Consider the following 20,502-nt stretch of genomic DNA (forward strand, 5'->3'; position numbering starts at 1 on the left):
TAGCAGTTGGTGTTTCTTCCGACGATTTATTGTGATCAATTCTACTTAGACAAAACAATAAAAAAAATTAACAAGCATCTGTAAAGAAATTTCATACCTTAACAAACTGATTTATTCCCGAAATTTAAACGTATAACAAACGATTGACAAGTTTTGGGGGTCATTTAGAGGTATGAATTGAAGCATTAAATTGTAAATTTTAAGCTTCAAATAAATATTGAATCATTTAGTTGTTTAACTGTTCTTTATATCATTTACAGATTCGTGATAACAAGTGTTTCTCTACACATACATGTAAAACAATTTTTTGTCAAAATTTCATGTCAGGAATTTACACTTATGACAGTAAACACATATAATTATTTAGTTCATTTTCCTTAATATGTTTAATGCTTTCCTTTTCGTATAGGCATTTCATGCCCTTTTATAATATAATAAATACAATATTTATAGAGCGCATTATATAATAACAAAAATTACTCTAAGCGCTTCACATTAAAACATATATAAAATACAAAAATACATAAATCATAGATTACAAAGCACTATCTTAAAAGAATCAAACAAGCAAATAAAAAGTTATAAGATACTTATAAAAGAAATGAAAAATGCATGTACTCTAAAATTCCTTTTAGCTCTTTGAATATGAAATATCTGTCCAGTGTAAACTGTAGGATGAAACTTATTCTGCAATTGAATTAGTCGTCCTCAAATTCATTTTTAAACTCTGACCTAAAATTCAACTTTGAAGTAAAAACTATGTTGAAAGATTTTTTCTTCTTCTGGAAGTTATGGCTTGGCTTCATTGACTATTATAGTACAATACATAGAGAATAATACATGTCAAAATCCGTATCATATGTCGTATCCGGTGCATTACGTTTGCGCGCATTACCATTACATTTGCGCGCAAAAATCATTACGTTTGCGCGCAGCTTTCCATTACATTTGCGCGCATTTTTTTGGCAGGTAAACTCAGGTAAAATACAGGTAATAATTCTTATTTATCTATTAATTTGTTCAATTATTTATAAGTATCAGTACCCCTTCCGTTAGTCTTAATATGTTGTCTCTATGAAACATTCCCCCTTTCCATTCTTAATGTTATCATAAGGCACATATTTTGAAAGTATTCAATCAGTAATTTTCTAGGGAAAATACAGGTAATAAAATAATGCTTATTTATCTATTAATTTGTTCAATTATTTTACAGGTATCAGTACCCCTTCCTTTAGTATAAGTTTCATAAGGCAGGGGAAAAAGAGATAAAACCGCAGATTTTTTTCGATTTTCAAACACATTTCAATAAATGTATGCAAAATTTTAAGAAAAATTAAGACATAGCCCATTCATATATTGTAACTTGACCTTAAACTATAACGGAGTTTTTACTTGCTTTTATAATTCAATATGAACAGTATATAATTTGACTGATAAACAAATTATTTTTAAAATTAATAATTGATTAATATGAAAATACAAAAAAAATAGTTATTTATAACTTAATATAATTTTTATTTTTACTTTTACGTGAGATTACCTGTAAAATAAATGCGCGCAAATGTAATCAAAAGCTGCGCGCAAACGTAAAATATTTTAATCCCTAAATGCGCGCAAACGTTGTGCGCCCGTCGTATCGTCCCGAGACATCAATATCAGCCCGAGGGCCTTTAAATTAGACCCGAGGGATGATATTGGTCGAGGGGGATACGGCATGTGATACGGATTTTGTCATGTATTATTTATGAGAGACGATTATTTACTAATTAGAAACACATTTACACCGCTTATATAAAACATTAAAAAAATATATTAAAAAACAAGTAAATACAAAACTATCTACATGTATATAAAAATATACGACTCCTATCTTAAATTGTCTCTGCATGTTTTTGCACACAAGCGGATATTGCTTACACCACCTAGAATCACAGATGGTATCACATAATTATATTAAAAATATGACACATACCTAATAGTATGGACTTATCAACTGATTTATTCTTACATGTGCACTACGGGTTCAAAATTAAGAGCAGAATCTGCTTACCCTTCCGGAATACCTTATATTACCCCAGAATTTTTTTTAGGGTTGTGTTGCTGAGTCTTTAATGTTTTATATTGTGTTTTGTATACTGCTGTTTATTTAGCAAATGAATGCTTCTTTTTGTAAATTCATTTAAGTACATTTTCTAAAAATGTGCCTACGGTCAACGGTTTTACAACCATATGAAATTACTTAAAGAAGCATTCAATACTTATAATTACATTTTTTTCGCTATGATCATGAAAACACGATTACAATCAAGTTTTTCTTTAATTGACCTGTGCATTTTAGAGTGAAAACGTGTGTTATCATGTATGTTACAATTCATTTTGAAATGAAGAATGGCGCGAGATTGCTGTTAGCCAAATAGAATAACATATAATAATGAAACTTTCATATAATGTTAAATTACTGTTTGTAATTGCTGTTCGGTTTTTTTTTATTAATGAAGTTGAATTGTTATTTCTTGTTCTGTATTTGGTTTTACAAGATTTTTTTAGAGACTGCACACATTACAAAAATAATTTTGTTAAAGAAAATTGGTCTGTACCTTTAGTCATTTCATTTTGAATGGGTGCCAGTTTATTGATTGATTGATTGTTGGTTGCTTAACGTCCAGTGGCAAATATTTCATGCATATTCAGGACGAAAACAAGTTCACAATAAATACAATAGGTAGGTTGATACAATAGAGGCCATCTGGGATGATGGTCGGAGAAATTTGGACTGCCACCGGAAAATGAGGATATATTGGCTAGGAACCGAAATTTTGCCTTGCAACATGCCACCTACGGACCCCTTAAAGAGTTGTTGCAAGGGCTCTTAACGTGCAAAGAGCGTGGCACTCACTTAAGACGAGGCATCGGATTTAACGTCCCCCTTCTGACCGGACGTGACTGCGAACTTGATACATCCCGCACAGCCAAACGGACGCCCCACTTCGGCAAGCGTTTTACTGCCGGTCGGGAGAAGACCAAGTGACCATATTTCTATACCTCAGTCACCCTTGGGGATGGTGCCAGTTTAGTTCTGTCACCAAGTCAGTAACAGACCGTTACTGTTCGGGGCTGGTGTTGAGGAAACGGAAGCTTGTGAAACGGGCTGCTCATCTCTGTTCTTCATTTTGTGAAATTTATGTTTTTTGGTTTTAATCCCAAATGGTTGAACAATGGTCCATTTCCATACTACAGTAACTGACTTTTGACTCCGGAATTAATATTTTTCGCAGGTTACATTCTCTGCGGTAGGACATTCTGGTACTCGGTCAAGCAATAGCAACATAGATAAGTAACTCAAATATTATAATCGATACAGTTTTTAGGGAAAGTTAACTGTTTAAATGCTTTCTATATATGACTCAATCATCAGAAAGTAGTAAATTTCGCTCCTAAATTGCTCCGATCATGATAATACTAGTATTTGATTTTACATTTTTGATCGCTGCTCGTAATTGACCGCGTACCAGGTTGTCCTTAAAAGTAATTTGCTGAATAATTGTAGAACCAGTAGTCAAAATTAGGTAATATGAAAAATTATCTATTATAAAGGGTAAATCTCTTACGTGTGTGTGGTTTCACCTTTTTCATTTCAGGACCTTTCTAAAAGTTTAATGTGCAGCTTCAAGATTTTTTTTCATGTTCAAGTGAATCACCAGCCCAGTAGTCAGCATTTCGTTGTTGGCGCATGGAAAGCAATTATATGGTCCTTTTTATAAAAATTATTCTAGTTGACAACACTTACAAAATTTCAAAAACTAAAGATTTTCTTATTCCAGGAATGTATTTCCTAAGCCGTATTTGTCACAACTTTTTTTGAAATTTGGGTCCTCAATGCTCTTCAACTTTGTACTTGTTTGGCTTTATAACTATTTTGATTAGATTTTATACCCAGTTTTACGGTCCACTGAAGATGGAAAATGATAGTTCGAGTGGGGCATCCGTGTACTTTGAACACATTCTTGTTTTTGGTATCCTTCTTATATCTGTTTTGTACGAGCAGGAATAATAGTCGAAAACGCTTCTTGTGCAGAGAAATTGGTACCGTCGATGTTATTACAACCGCTTTGTTGATACCCATGTAAGTGGAATATCACTTGCTCAGGGGTTACACATTAGGTATTGGCATTAAAAGAAGTTAAGGATATTTTTCATTGCTGATACAATTAGGTATATATCTCCCACTTACAAAGCAAATATTCCTTGTTCGGTTCTGGTATATTTTAGGTCCTCCTATGGTATTATCAGCTTTGCGACGATTGTATAAGGTTTTGGATTTTCAGGTTTTGAATTTCAAGCATCATTGAAAGCACATCAGTTGTTGAAATACACATCTGGTGCAATAACATGTGTACGGTTAGATATTTATCAACTGTTGCATTGGCATATCCTAATACGAATATTGTTTGATTGAAATATGCTGTTATGAAAGTTTAATTTATAGTAATTTTTAATTAATGAATATATCCCTATCATGCAAGGCTACGATTCCCTGTACGAAATGTATTCTTGATAATTTACCAGCTTGTTAAAAAGTATGCTCAGCGTGTTGGTATAGTACAAAACAGGGGTCCAGTCTTACTGATTTATAAACTGATTCCCACTGGATGTTCTATACTTCATTATCTGATTGGTTTCCTTTTTTTTTTTCTTTCATTTTTTGATTTTACATCCTTATTCAAGATATCTTTAAAATATTTCTGAACCTGCAGGTTATGTAAGCAAGAAGGTTATTGTAATGAAAGATTTTTTTTGCTTACTTTCAAAATAGGTATAGGAAGATGTGGTATGAGTGCCAATGAAAAAAAAACTCTCTAAAAAAACAATTTATAAAAGTTAACAATTATAGGTCAAGGTATGACTTTAAACACGGTACCTTGGCTCACACCGAACAACAAGCTATAAAGGGTCCCAAATTTACAAGTGTAAAGCCATTCAAACGGGATAACCAACGGTCTAACCTACATAAAAAACGAATTTTGTCTCTTTAGTGATCAATATTCGAGGACAAAATATTTCAAAGTTCAAAACCTAACACAAACTTTTAAAAGAGATGATAAAACTAAAACAGTTAAAGTTGAGCAAATACCAGAAAGGCAATTAAAGCTATGCACAAAAGAGATCATACAAGAACCGCTGAACAACACATTTAAATGATTTATTAAAGTTAACTTTCATCATTCTGCTCATCAGTTTCTTTCTTGTAATTTGGTTTCTCATCATGAACTCAACTGAAAAAAATAAATAAAGTAATAAAATCCTTTATTTTTGATGAACAAGAAATAATCAGAAATTAATTCATGGTTGGATATTTGTAGTATATATGTGACCCCCCCCCCCCCCCACACACACACACAATCACAATCAGCCTTAAAGTTGTAGTAGCAGATGCACACCTTTAATTCTCACCGTAAAAGATTCCGTTAATTTGTTTTCAAGGAGTTGAGACAATCTATATTTTTAAGCAATTGAGAGGATCTAGTTGACGAATGCCAAAATCAGTTTTTTTTTTACATGCGATTGTAAATACGGGATATTAAAATTCCGATATGGACCTCAGTAATACTGAATTGGCACTTTTATTCCTAGTTCCCTCTGTCTGTCACAAAATCGTATAATAACGACAAATCAAGAACTTTATTACATTTTTTTTTTTTACAAAATGTACAAAAGGCAAGTCATGAAATAAAAGAGTGAGATTTATTTGATTTAATTGATTTAAGTATAAAATTGAGACTGCAAACTGCTTCTACATGTACTCTTAAAGCCTTATTAGAGTTTGTTCCCTTGGGTATAGATGAAATTGAGATTAAGCATATTTTCATGGTTAAACCTTATACAAACCAGTCTAATTTGTTTTCCGAAACGATTTTAGTTCGAGATTTACGCATACGAATATAATACCTTATAGATTTTAACTACTTTAAAAATGGCTACAACGAAAAGTAATTATGATTCAAGAAACATTCCTCAAAACAAAGACTGTTTTCACATTACAAGTCGACTTAAGCATTGAAGCTACCATTAATTTCCAAAACAGCACCTGAGAATTGAACATACAATGGAAGTCACCTGTTAAGCCTGTTGTACATGTATTTATCGGAAGAGAGAGAGCGACGGGACAGAGAGAAATGATTTTTTTTAACATGGAGATCATGCCCGACATTGAACAGCAGTTTACACACATCTTAACATAACAATAACCTTGTGTGCATATCCATATGACATGGTTCCTGTGAGCCTGACCTCATTTGCATGGTTTTTTTTGGCGAATGTTTAATTTATACGATTAAAAGACTCAGGTCCATGTCTCATACGCAATAAGCATGTGGTAAAATTTCATTGTTCATTTAAGATGTGATACCTGAAATAAAATCATTATCAAATGAAACGTTCAACATAAATTCTGCCCACGATCAGTGAAGTACGAGATATTTCAGTGTGTGCGCATTGACTCTTTCTTTTATGATATGTACTGTTTTACGAGATTTGTGACTAAATTCAATGTTTCTTGATGCAGCAAAAACCTGTGGATTTTTTGGCTGTGGATTTATACTCAGTAGATAAAGTACCTACCAGATTACCTGATGGTCTCCGACATAGAAGTTGTGATTACATCCTCCACAATAGTTTGCCCTTTTCAAAGAGAATATTAACGTTTAACATATTTATACGACACATTTGGGTTCAACGACATCGGTATGCTAATACCAAGTCATGTCTCCATGGGACATGTACAATACTTAGCCGAGACTTCTCGATTCACATGCAGAAGAAGGCAATACTGTAGAATCTCTTAGATTTCTCCAAACACGATATATTAACAATGTTTGGTATTCATAACATGCGTAAATACCATTGAAGATATGATATCTCAAAGTTATTGTTATAATTTCATTCGGTTGGTACCTCTAATAATGTGGTTTCTACCGTTATCGTCCTTGCAAAAATCATAAAATATTGTCACTGGACGTTAAACAAACAATATCACGTTTAATCCCGCTGCAAATGTTTGCACCTGTCCTAAGTCAGGAATCTGATGTACAGTAGTTGTCGTTTGTTTATGTAATATATACGTGTTTCTCGTTTCTCGTTTTGTTTATATAGATTAGACCGTTGGTTTTCCCGTTTGAATGGTTTTACACTAGTAATTTTGGGGCCCTTTATAGCTTGTTGTTCGGTGTGAGCCAAGGCTCCGTGTTGAAGGCCGTACTTTAACCTATAATGGTTTAATTTTTAAATTGTTATTTGGATGGAGAGTTGTCTCATTGGCACTCACACCACATCTTCCTATATCTAAATATCAAGTTTTTAATAGAATACTAGTAATACATGTATGGATTTCTATCAGTATATTGATAATACCCAAGAGGTTAATACGCAGCTTAATTTTGGAGGTCTTTCCCAATAATGAATTAAGGCTCTGATCATTAATATTAGCAAATATGTCATGATTGATCATATTATTTTTTCTGCAAAATTAAAAATCCTTCGAATCACGACACAACACGTCATACAAATGTCTGCAAGTTAACTTCGATGATAATTAATTACCTGTTTTTATAAACATCATGGCTTTTGACACTCCTCTTCCCTAAACGTAATTTCTTTGACCACAGTAAAATATTTACCATTCCCAAATATAAAGATGTGTCTCAGGTTAATTACGAGAATGAGGTTACCGTGAAACGAATATCTCATTTAATTGAAAAATATCCAAGACTCACCTGCACAAAGCATCCGGGTTTCCAGGACATGTTTTACCCAAACATGGACTTACGAAACAGTTCACAAGGTTAGCACACAATGTGTCCTTGAGGAAAAACCCTTTCGCTAACACAACTGGAAAATTTATGTAACAGTAATTATAATACAGAATATTACATACGATGTGACATTTTTTTCAGTAGAGATATACATGTTCTTTTCAACTGAGTTTAAATGTGCTTATTGCTGTGTGCTTGTTTGTTCTAGATGGCTAGATGTATAGGGGAGCTCGAGGGTTGCCAGTGATCTCACTAAACATGTTTAAACCTGTCACATTTTTGCGCCAGTCCAAAGTCAGAGGACTCTGGCTTTTTTTAGTCTTGCATCTAGTCTTTAGATGCACGATTGTTTTATTAGTTGTTAGTGGCTTTGAACTATCTGACAGTAACTGCAAGTACTCTCAGATCATAAATTAGTGTCTTTTTGTTGTTGGATATACAAGTACCCGCCCACGTCACTCTGTGTTTTTGTTAGATGTATTTCTATTTATATCCATCTGATTAGTTTAGCCTTTTTCGACTGATGTTTTAGTTTGTTCCAGCGTTGTAGTGTTATACGCGTTTACATCAATGTCCCAGTTTAGGGGAGGGTTGGGATCCCGCAAACATATTTAACCCCGCCACATTCTGTATAATATATGTGCCTGTTTCTTGTCCTTACATATTTGTTTTTTGTTATTTTTTTGTACATGAATGAGGTCGTTAGTTTTCTCGTTCGAATTGTTTTACATTTGTCATTTCGCGGTCTTTCGTATCTGCTCATTGGTGCAGCTCTACGGTGACCTATAGTTTTTAATTTCAGTGTCATATGGTCTCTTGTGGAGAGTTGTCACATTAGCAAACATACAACATCTTCTTTTTTGATAATGTATGTCTTTTTTTTAAATTTTAGTTTATTTTCATGTTTCGGAGTTTAGTGTGACTTCTAAACAATTTTGTCAAGGGACCAGCTGAAACCCGCCTCTGAGTGTGGGAAATTTCTTTTATCTGTGTTTGTGAGTAATTTGTAGGAAGAAGATTGTGTTAAGATGTGCAAGTTTGCCAAGCTGCATCATTTTGTCACGGAAGCTAGCCATAGCGATCTTGTATTCTGTTGGTGTCTTCAACATGTAAGTTATCATGTCTATGATTAAAGTTCTTTTTTTATGTCAAACCTTCAAGAACTTTTATGGAATTTTGACAAAAGTTTCTAAAATCAAAAGATCTAAAGAGAAAAAATATTCATCTACAGTTTTCAGTATTTTACTGATAGATGAACTTATTTTGTTTTTGCAATCTGCCTTAAGTTCAAGTATTGCAGACATCAGTACATTCGTTCAATTTTCATTAAATTGATGAAACATGGACAGAAATTTTTTTTTGATCAGAAGGCAGTCTTTTATTTTTGTTTCTATAGAATGTTATCAAATTATCACTGAAGGGTTTTTTAATAAATTAAAGGTACTATGCTTCCCTTTTTCCTTATTCGACAGACAAAACCACTTTGTTTGTTTGCAGTTAACATTTACAAAAAATGTAATACAGATTGGGATTATGTTTTTATAGGCATCAATAACTTCTTGGATTGTTGTGATTAGCATTTTTCAGCTTCTTCAAGATCAAGAATTCAGTAGCATCTGAATAAAAAAATCTTGCAGATAAACCGACTTAGTTTTTGGCAGTCAATATCATACATTTTTATTGACAGCATCAATCGCAGTCGAGAAACAGGTTTCCGCGGAACCCTCTATACAAAAATTTCAGATTATTAATGGAGGGTTTTCTTTACATTTCACTTAGAATGAAACCGTTCTTAATTATTAAAATGTAAATAAAGTTGTTTCTTACCAAATGACGCTATAAAAAAGTAAAGCAGCAAGTATTTCATTCTCTCGAATCTTTTAGCCAAGGAGCGGTTAATTTTCTTATCTGTTTGTCTTAACCTGACCTTTTACTATCTTTCATGTCTTAATATCATCGAAGTTGTGTTGCCACCTTATGACATTTTACAAACTGTCGTATTTATTGGAGTGCAAAATTTGCAGGAAGATAGTATTAAAAGTTAATTTTTAGACATTTTTGTTTTTGATTTGTTGTAATCGTACAAAATCCAAAATGTAAATGTATGGTTTTAATATATTCCTATGTATTTGTCAATTAAATATGAATATATCTAATAAATCTGACAAACTATAAAACTATAATCATCCCATTTTGGCTTTTCATTCATATTTTGAAAACATCTGCCGGAGAATTGTCGAAGTTTATATTTCAATTACCAATCATTATACATGTACATGTACAATTTCATTTTACGAGTTGGTTTAAAGATTCATTTTGAGGAAACTATCAATCTCTTGTTACTGTGACCTATATTATGTACATGTACTTCACTGACTCCGATTAGATTGAAAATGAGAGGTCCGATCTCAGACTTGATCATTTACTGGGATATAAATGGAGATTAAGGGTAAACGCATATACTGTAACAGCATCCGAACAAAGCAATGAAACTAAAAATATATCTTTTGATAGAGTTTTTTTCTTAATATTGACGAATTCGTGTCTATACAATATGTCGTTTTTTAAATCCCATCAAATCTTGACAAAACATTAACAGAAGATATAACAGAGTGAAAAGATATGAAATAATTAAATCAATCCATAACAAAATGACCACACGCACAAAAAATATATTTTTGTGCACAAAGGAGCTAGGATGTAACAGGTGTTAAAATGAGTTTAAATGCTACATCTCAGATCCTTTGTTCTAACAGGGGTGATGAGCCGTATCACTCCAGTTTGAGTTTCTTTGTTATGCATGCTTTCCAATGTCCTGTTACATTTTGGCGGGAATGTCAAATCCACAATAAAACTTATAACTAATTATTATACGGAAAAGACTGTCTATCTAAATTTACGTAGAAAAAATAAAGTGTATACGCTGGGATTCGAACTAAAGACCTTTAGCATACATTGTATCAACTCAATGCACATAACGCTACATCAGAACGACTGGATTCCAACTAGCAGAACAATTTTTAATATACTTAACCGTGAAGCAAGATATTTTTTCATACGTGGGGCGAGTTGGCAGACCTTTATTCAGTGGAGTTTAAACCCTTTTCGTAAATAAGTGAGTTGTCAAACTGAGTGTTCAATTTGATTTTACACTTTTTTCAAAAGTGGGCCGAGTCGGTTAACAAGAGTAGGGCGATTTATTCATAAGGTGGCGATCAAGTGTGGACCGATTGCCCAGTGGAGGTCATAAAGGTACACATTATAAAGTAATACTTTAATTTTGGATGTAACGCGTGTTCTGATTGGCTAACGTTATTTTGTTATGAGCCCATGGACATTATTTAGTCATGTGACAGTGACGTCATCAACGGTTTTCCATGGTTTTCTACGGTTTAAAATGGAATTTAGAATTAAATTATAAGAAATGACTGTAATATTTTTTCTGTCTTCGAAATAACATAAAAAATGTGGTGCGCACTGTTAAATAACCCGCTACGCACGTTATTCAGTGTGCACCACATTGTTTATGTTATTTCTACATAGACAGAAAAAATATTACAGTCATAATATAACTTAAATATATATGGAAATTATAATGGTTGTGTGGCGTTCTAAACTAGATATTATGAATTGTAAATGTTTTTTCGTCTAATCTAAAACAGCTGGGATGTAAAATAGTTATCTATTCGGACTTGGTGTTCACGGCCGACACTCGGCTAACCGAGAGATAAGTCGGTTAATCTATATCGAGTATGCGGCTATATCGGCGGTGGGTCTGTTAATCAGGTTGGCTAAAGTCTGTTAATCAGGTGTTATCGTGAAAATCAGTGCAAGGTCAGCATGTTTCATTGTATAACTTTTTAATTATATTTATATCATAAAAACTATTCATGTCTGACAAAATGATTTGGAGTACTGAATCCAGTGGTTTAATTATATTTTTTTTAGCTTCAATAAATGATCTATAAAATGAAAAGGCGAGTTACTCATCAGTAAATTTATACACATTTTACACACACAAAATGTACACAAAAATGACAAGTTGGTTGAGTTTACTTGCATGCAATCTTTTGAATATCGAAAAAAGACTGGCATTATGTTTGTTTACCATATTAACATCAATATGTGAAGAATCAAGACGAAAAACTGTATTTTGGTGACAAATCAATTTTTGATAAAAATATGGTCTGTTAATGGGTCGGATGTATGAAACTCGGTCTGTTAATTGGTCTGTTAAGAGTTATGAATGACATTACAAGTATAATTTAATTGCTATATGGGGTGTTATCTGAATAAAGAGATAGGCCCAAGATTAGTGGCTAGAAAAAATGGAAACAACACATGAACAATGAAACATTAGTTTAGACAATGGAATCTGAAAATTGATAGAAATGGTTTTAAAAAGTGTAAAATCAAAGTAATATTAATTTCATCAAAGAATTGTCGCACATACATGTAGCATGTGGATTCTGTTACATTGATATGAATGGCACCAATTTGTCATTTACATAGTTGACAAGTACATAAATCAGAGATAAACTTCGTAATGTTTTGATTTTTTTATCAAATGAACTGAAATATAATGCAAACAAATATAGACAGACCTTTCAACATCAACCTTTCTCTACACCACCTTGAAGGTCACTCGATAGAAAAACAAGCAAGTTTGCGGACTGCGAGTTGGCTAAATGACTTACGATATCATAGGAACACATTTACAGGAATATAAAATTGTTTTGTTGTTACACATTAAATCAGCACTCCACCCTTATATAAAAAAAACTTACTAATGTCTATTTCTTGTTTAGAACCACGGTTTAGAACGCCAGACACGCTTTCGTCTACGAAAAACTCATCAGTGACGCTCGAAAAAATTGTTTAAAAGGCCAAAAACAAAGTTGAAAAGCATTGAGGAAATACAACTATAATACCGGCGTCTCACATCAGCGTATAGCTCCGGCGTGTTAAAAATCATTTACGCTGCCAATATTCTTTAAGCGTGTATTGGGCGTACTAGAAGCGTACCTAAGGCTAAGCGTTTATCCGGCGTTCAAGAAACGTTTGTTATATGTTTTTTTATGCTGCATAAAAATTTCCTCGGGTTGTAGCGTTCATCAAGCGTATTTACTTTCCTTCAGTGGCTAGAGGTATAGTGGGAGGGTTGGTATCTCATAAACATAATTATCCCCTCCGCAATTTTGCGCCTGTCCCAAGTCAGTAGACTCTGGCGTTTGTTAGTCTTATATGATTTATTTTAGTTTCTTGTGTATAATTCGGAGTTTATTATGACGTCCATTATCACTGTACTAGTATACATATTTTTTAAGGGCCAGCTGAAGGACGCCTACGTGTGCGGGAGTTTCTCTCTACATTGAAGACCCATTGGTGGCCTTTGTCTGTTGACTATTCTATGGTCGGGTTGTTGTCGCTTTGACACATTCCCCATTTCCTTTCTCAATTTTACCTTTGTATTTCGACGTACTTCAAACTTATGCAACGCGCTTTGACCGATTGCTAAGCGTTCCTATGGCGTGCAGCTAACGTATACCGACTTTGTCAGTTTTCTCTGTACGTTTGGTGCACGCTGGTCTATCCGCCAATGTGTGACGCCGGCATAAGGTAATCTATTCCTGAGATAGAAAAACCTTAGAATTCCAAAGTAAACGCATGGAATTTAACCAGCTGAATTGTAACACATGACAGATTCATAGATATTACAGACTTTGAACAGACAAAACAATAAGGCTGATTGATAACTTGGCGTAAATAATAATAAATTCATGCGAATTCGAGCGGCCAATCCGTCCATATAACGCTTATTTGAAGTTACACACACTTTTAATGAAATGCAGAGAAAAATAATTTAAAATAAAAGTACTCTTTCTATAAGGATACTGTTGCACCGTATTGTAATTTTTTCGTCATAAGTACATCTCATTCTTTTCAACGGAAAATATAAACTCAAGGTAGTAGGACTATTGCCGTGGCTAAATAACTCTTAACTGACACGATTTAAATTGTCCAACCCATTAACAGACTGTATTCCCCTAATATTCATTAAAATGTGGTATAACTCAATATATATAACAATTATGAAATATTTATCAATGACAATTGATTTTTTAGAACCAAAGTACTACTTTGTGTCCTTTAAATCATATCTAAAAATGGTTTTTGGCCTTTTATCTAAAATATTGCTATGCGTACAAGCATAAAAACCACATACTTGCACGACGCCTTTTCGTTTTACTTAAAATTGCGCAGGCTATGCATTTTTTTTAATGGTGGAAAATGTTCTATGATAGATATCATTTTGTCAGACACATCCTACATACCTTCTTTAAAGAGGCACTAGCTACGAGATATATAAAAAAATCTTATTTTAAGTAATATTTTTTTTTGTTTAATCAATAATGAAAGTGAATTAGTCGACCTCTTTAAATCCGTATTCATGTGAACTTAAATTTAACCCCTAGCTAGAGATCGACAACGCATGCATTATACATGTACGTGTACAGGTTATTTACAGAAACAGAATGTCAACAATGAAAGTGAAATTTACTACGGTAAATCATTTGGTTACTGATTCGATCTATATACAATTATTCTTTTCTTAAAAACAATGTTTAACATAAATTTTTAATCTATAAGATAAAATCAAACCGACCTATAAAAATCCAATTGCACGTGTTGGTTTAATCTATTCATTTCGTTATTTATGTTTACATCGCTTATATGGTCATCTGAGGTCAAATCAAATATATATAGTTAATTAGATGGCGTCTGGACTAACATACATGTACACACGAAACGAACCTACATATTATCTACCCCATGCTCTGTATACTGTTTATTTTATACTTTTGGCAGTTCGGATAAATGTTTTACATTGTTATGAATCTAATATGAGAACTTGAGTCAAATCGGAGACCATGGATTTGACAGCTAGTGCCCCTTTAAGACAATATTTCATAACTTTGTAGCATGACATCAAGTTTGTCTTCGTCTATGGAAAAATGTATATAGACAATATTTCACAGATTAATACTATTAAATTTTGTCTTGTTAAAGGGAGGTTATTTTTTGTGTAAATTGAGACAATATTTCACAGATTAATACTATGAAATTTTGTCCTGTTAAAGGGAGGTTATTTTTTGGGTTATATTTTGTGAGTATTGAGACAATATTTTATAGACAGATTGTCATGGAATTTTGTCTCATATTTTAATGTTAAGGTACAATATTTCATAGGACAATATTCTGCTTTACAAGATCACCATCTGGCCTCCGAATGGGATAACTAATAACTATTACGGCAAAAAAAATATAGAACTACCTTTAAATGAACGGACTTTAACATAATTAGGAATAAGATATATAGAGAATAATACATGGCAAAATCCGTATCATATGTCGTATGATCCCGAGACATCAATATCAGCCCGAGGGCAAACGCGTCGCCAGTAAACTTAATTTGCGACCATCAAATCCCCAATTGATGCCGTCGGAGCTTAAAATACAATACAGTTATCTCCTAAATGACGTCATTCAAAAAATTTGACCTATTATGAGGAAATTTAAAAAAAAAAAAAAACTGACTTTATGTAAAAAAAAAAAAAAAGAAAAAAAAGGTATGCGATACGGGTTTTACCATGCGATACGGGGTATGCGATACGGGTTTAGCTATGCGATACGGGTTTAGCTATGCGATACGGGGTATGCGATACAGGGTAGGTGATACAGACTGGAAAAATTAACCTTTATTAGATATACAAAATAGCTGTATTTTGTACTAAATATATGATAAATATAAAGATGATATCAAGTTGTTATCATTATAGTTTTCCTAATAGACTCGTAGAAGAGGTTCTATAGAAGAAAAAATGCTGGACAAAACGTGCAAAATAAAGAGTATGCAAATAAGGAATAAAGAAAAATAGTCAAAAACATAAAGAATGGAGAATGAAGGAATGCAAAAAATGAAAAAAAATAAATAATGGGCAACATACATTCAAGAATACAACAAAAAAAAATTAGTCTAAGTTTTAAATTGTCAACAGTAATACACAGATATCATTAATTTTTGTAAGTGTGTCCGTTATCTACATGTACATTGTATTATAATAGCTTTAATCAGTGATCAATAAATAAATACTAGTATATATAGATAGATAGATGATATCATGTAATATCATGTAAATACATAAGTCCTGGTGGTGACACATCTACAGAACAACGAAAAAAATATAGAAGCATTCAAAATGGCTACAGCTGAAGTTAGTCAATCTTGTACAAATTATTACGATATAACAACATGTACAATTTGTTTAGAACAGTTTAATATTCCGAAATATTTAGGCAGCAACCATTTGATTTTTTTTTTGGGGGGGGGGGCTATGGGTTTTTTTTTCTGTGCAAACTTTTTTTTTCGCCTTCGGCCAAGAACAATCTATTTTTTGAGCGACAAACCGAAAACAATTTTTTTTCTTTCAACTTAAGCATTACATATAGTGGCAGCTGAGGGTAAAACAAACATTTTTTTTTTCTCAGGGTCCAAAACAAATTATTTTTTTCACCAAAACCTGGAAACAAACTTTTTTTTTCCAAAATAAACCATAGCCCCCCCCCCCCCCCCCCCCCCCGAAAATCAAATGGTTGCTGCCTTACCTTGTTTGCATACACTTTGCGAAAGTTGTATAGCGACATATATTACTTCCGCGTTTGAAAAAGACAATTCAAGTATTTGTTGCCCAGTTTGTAGAGCTACAGTTCCTGCACCTGCTGAAAGAATACCACCAGGATACTGGGCAAAACAGATGCCTTTGAATTTTCTCCTTGTCGGATTAATCGAAAAACATAAAGTAGAACGTACCGAAAAGATATGCATGTCATGCGAGCGACTTGATGTTAATACGAAATCAGAAGCGTCTTCCGTGTGCATTGATTGCTCTGACGCTCTTTGCGCAACATGTACACGGTGTCATAAAAGTAACAAATTAAGTTCATATCATGAAATTGTTCCAATATTAGACATTTCAAAAGACGGTTATGCTTTGAAATTTTTTAAGAATATGTGTTCCGAGCACAAAAATAAAGAGCTGGAATAATTCTTTGCTGATCATGATTGTCCGTGCTGTCCAATATGTGATTCAGTCAAACATAGAAAATGCGAAAATGTAGTGACTATCGAGGAAGCTGCTAAAACATTCAGAGAATCAAACATCGTAAGCAAGACTACAAACGAGGTTAGGGCTTTATTGGCTGATATAGATACTGTGTTGGAATCTGACAAAAGTTCTTTAGTTGATATGGGCGCTACTTATAACACCGAAATGCAAAAATGTGATCAATTTTGGAAAACATTGCAGCAACAGATTGAAGAACTTAAAATTAAATGGACAGAGGCATATCAAAACACATACCACAGTGAAAAGGCTAAACTCAAGTTCTCCATTCGTGATGCCGAGAATAGAAAGAAAGCTGTCACAAATACTAAACAAATATTGTAAGCTACATTGAAAGAGGCTTCGGATGTTCAGATAATGATTGAAATTCAAAAACTAAAAAATTATAGTGAAAAACAATTAAGCAGTTTTCAAAGCACTCAAAATACATACACAATAGAGTTTCAATTTATTAATAGCGTACATGTAGATGACATTGTCAAAAATAGGCATCAACAATGATAAAATACCAAAAGTTTTATATTTTTCTAGCTCCATATGTGTTACAAAAGATATGAAACATGAAACTTTGAACAAATTTGTAGCGGAAGTAGATTCTGGTTCTGATTGCAGTTCTTCTTCGAACACAGGTAATTCAGAGAGCATTTATTGTAAACGTCGGAAAATGGGACCACGAAAGTTGAAAGTAATGAAAGAAGAGAAAAAAAGAAAGCAAGAAACAAAAGAAACAAAAGAAAGCAGATTTAGAACAAAACAGAACTTGAACAAATACGTAATGATAATTGCAAAACAGAATTAAATCAGCTCTTGTCGAACATAGTATGTTTGATATTTAAAATAAAAGTTTTTTCTGTTAATTTAACATATTTATTTATTATAGTGGATTGTGAAACAACTTATTTTAATCCCTTTCCACTTTGCGGGTGCGAGTGTTGCCTTGTAGCGGTATAAGCCTGTTCTTTTTTCGAAATCTACATGGGTGTCTTTAACGTTCAAGAGATATGACTGTCTCTAAACACTGCTCAGCCATTTATTGTCCCCTTCCGAAAACTATCATTGTTTCCTCAAGACCATACTCGCAAATGGTGTCAAGGGAGAGCCGAAACTTCAGTCCCTGAAATTTTCATCCCAAACGGGAATCAGACCAGGAACCTTTGATAAGATAAGATAAGATAAGATAATTTTTATTAACCAATCATGGTGCCCAAAATTTGAGCTATACAATCAAATGAATGAATTACAAAATAAAGCACAGAAAATGATTAGAATGATTAAAGTACATTTAGACAACAAAAAATAAAAACAACACATGAATACACATTTACACTAATTAACCTGATATAAACCAAGTTATTAACAAAACAGTTGTTATGGGTGCCACTGTGACCTGGAGAAATGACATAATTCTTTATAGTACTAGGTCTATGGGAGACAACTCCTGATCAATTTTATTTCCTTTGTGTTAGTAGTCCGATACACTAATCACTACATAACGACTCACTCAAGTTTGTCCGTTATCATAACTAGAGGCTACATGTTAATTTATTTGTAGATCTTAGTTTTCTGAACATTATTCATGTTTACAGTTGATCGTTATCTATAGTAATATTCAAGATTATAACCAAACACTGTAAAATTTCCTGATAATTACCTATTCAGGGGCAGCAGTCTAACAACGCATTGTCTGATTCATCTCAAAAATGTAGGGCAGATTGATCTAAACCTGGTGAACTGTTTTACCCATATCAGATTTGCTCTAAATGCGCTAGTTTCAGAGATATGAGCCAAAAACTGCATTTCACCCCTATGTTGTATATTTAGCCATGTCGGTCATCTTGGTTGACAAGCGAGGACATCGGACACATTTTGAAAAGTACATATCCTAGTGATGATTGTTGCCAAGTTTGGTTAAATGTGTCCCAGTTATTTTAAAGAAAACAAGTTTTGTAAATGTAAATGAACGACGACAAGGATTAGAAAATTCACTTGGTCCTTTTATCCAGGTAAGCTTATAAAAGGAGCTCTAAGGACTATGACAGTTTCTGCATAATTTCTGGTATCTATACAGTAGTTTGGATCTGATTCTTGGGCAATGAGTACTTTCACATGAAAAGTTATATAGACTCTATCACAATTTACATGTAAGCAGGATACTGGAAATATTGTGGACTAAATGATAAAATATCAAAGTTAGAAAGCGATTCAAAAAAGATACAATGATAACATTATACTTCGAATCATTTCGCTTCATTCTTAGTATATTGAATTCTCAATAGGGATGCACTCTAAAAATATTGTATTTAACCTATTATAATAGCTGTACAATGTAACCTATGGGAATGCAACAAGAGTATACATTTTAATAACCGAAAATTATACCATAGTTATCTATGGTATAATTTTCACAACTATACCATGGTTTTGTTGTTAATGACTTTAGAAAAGAAAAACAAAGATGACAAGATCTGGACTAGGCCGCCTAAATTTTTTACATGACATAGGAACAACAGAGTCAGTGTGGGGTTACTAAGATAAACTGCCCGATTTGAACCAGTTGATGTAAATGGATGCCAAGGGTGGGAACCGAACCCACGTACACCAACTCCGTTGTCCTATATTTTTAAATGAACAAATAGTTCGCTTCTAGACCAAATTAAAAAAAAAAAGTATAAATGTGTTAAAATTATTAAATAATACATGAAAATGTAAGTTGATTTTCAGTGATTCAGATGTCTACTTTGATTGTAATCCCATAGGTTCCACTGTATAGCTACATGAATATACTTGTACATTTATATGTATATAGATGGCATACTTAGGGCAATAATGTCTATTAGAAGTTGTCTGGTAATTTTGACGTTTACGGACAATTGGTAGAGGTGAACATACTAAATATTTCTGCTACTGCCAGATTTTCTCTATTCATAAAGTTTTTTCAAAATATTGGACAAAACCTGCATTTTATCACTATGTCCTTATTGTAGCCATTCCACCCATGTTGGTTGGCAGGCGAGATTCATCGGACACAATTTAAACTAGATACCCTGAACAACATGTACCCGTTTTGTTTGTCATTTTTGCACATGGGATCTTAACAGACACTGTCAGTAGTTCAGAGTATTGCTTATCAAAGCCATGTCTACTAAGAAAGAACTTTTTCATATTCTTATTTTTAGGTTGCCACATATGTACTATGATGGACACATCAACCTTGAAAAATAGGTCCCTTCTATGATGCTTGGCCCTTGCAACCCTAAGGTATTTCTCTTTCTAAATACATATCTTTCCTCTAGACCGGCTTATAAAATATGAAAGCTAAGTTGCTTTAACTTTCTCCCATTCTTGTAGGTATTAAAATCTTACAAAGATTAAGGTTCATGTCCAGTGGCATATATTACAGTCATATCGGGATTCATCATTATACGATGCTGGAAAATTCCTATTTTCAAATTCAACTCCAAATGCATAGATTCTTGTTCAACAAGGATAAGATCTGTGTGTGAAACGTC

General features: G+C 33.1%; 1 long non-coding RNA gene across 1 annotated transcript; it reads right to left on the minus strand.

Annotated features, from left to right (window-relative positions):
- Positions 1-5,186: 5,186 nt before the first annotated feature.
- LOC134695705 (uncharacterized) lies at positions 5,187-9,757 on the minus strand. Its single transcript, XR_010102832.1, has 4 exons — positions 9,636-9,757; positions 7,770-7,884; positions 6,619-6,678; positions 5,187-5,273 (listed from the first exon to the last, which is right to left on the minus strand). It is a non-coding gene; the product is annotated as an uncharacterized LOC134695705 (long non-coding RNA).
- Between the last annotated feature and the right edge of the window lie 10,745 nt (positions 9,758-20,502).

This window comes from Mytilus trossulus, chromosome 14 (assembly GCF_036588685.1).
Source record: "Mytilus trossulus isolate FHL-02 chromosome 14, PNRI_Mtr1.1.1.hap1, whole genome shotgun sequence".
Classification (NCBI taxonomy): Eukaryota; Metazoa; Mollusca; class Bivalvia; order Mytilida; family Mytilidae; genus Mytilus; species Mytilus trossulus.